Source organism: Schistocerca gregaria, chromosome 6 (assembly GCF_023897955.1).
Source record: "Schistocerca gregaria isolate iqSchGreg1 chromosome 6, iqSchGreg1.2, whole genome shotgun sequence".
NCBI classification, from domain to species: Eukaryota; Metazoa; Arthropoda; class Insecta; order Orthoptera; family Acrididae; genus Schistocerca; species Schistocerca gregaria.
Genome location: NC_064925.1, coordinates 334,131,516 through 334,132,347, shown reverse-complemented (window position 1 = coordinate 334,132,347; position 832 = coordinate 334,131,516). Strand labels below are relative to the sequence as shown.

The 832-nt window shown below is 40.6% G+C and overlaps 1 non-coding gene across 1 annotated transcript; it reads left to right on the top strand.

Moving 5' to 3' along the window:
- Positions 1-311: 311 nt before the first annotated feature.
- Trnal-caa (transfer RNA leucine (anticodon CAA)) lies at positions 312-429 on the top strand. Its single transcript has 2 exons — positions 312-349; positions 384-429. It is a non-coding gene; the product is annotated as a tRNA-Leu (tRNA).
- The last annotated feature ends 403 nt before the right edge of the window (positions 430-832 follow it).

Here is an 832-nt window from a genome sequence, read left to right as displayed (position 1 = left end):
CTGAGGCTGATGCCGAAAGAACCGCCTTGAGCAACACGCATCTTATTTCGTGAAATTTAGATCGATTTTATTACGTTGTAATTGGTGGTCTTTTCGCTCTTTGTCGCTAATCGTCCAATGTCTCAGCCAGCTATGTGTATGCACGCAGCGCTCCCGCATTTAGAATGCCGACACCAACTTCAAAAGTGTGCATAAGCATCGACTTCATGCACAAAACACGATTTCGCTATTGAGATGAATGTCGATCAGTGACAACAGAGCTGCGTTCAACAAATGTTCTGTATCTCAGGTAGAGAGTTAAACTTCAAGTTGTCAGGATGGCCGAGCGGTCTAAGGCGCCAGACTCAAGGGAAAACCTTGCCTGCTTAAAGCGGGTCTGAGCATTCTGGTCCTCGTCTGAGGGCGTGGGTTCGAATCCCACTTCTGACAAAATTTTAATTCCATGAGACTCACTTGATACGTTCGCATTATGTCGTACACAACACCCAGCGTGCGAAACACTCGAGTTCAGCACTGTTAACTAATAGTAAATATGCATTGCCGCGTGGCAGAGCAATGGTCGTTTTGTAAGTGTTTTAAATTAGTATGTGTTTATATTATTATACATTTCTTCCTCCAGGATAGTGGTTAACTTGTATGTTACATGATTATTCTTTTTTTTTTTTTGTTTCCTTCATTTTCTCTTCCCAAAAACTCTTCATTCTTTCGCAGTGTTCCCGTTTCCTTTGTCCATGTTTTGCTTTTTTCTTCCTTTCTTTTAATTCAAATTTCGTATTCATAATTTTGTTTCCGAATTTGTCTGCTTGATTTATAATTTCAATACTGATCCCTG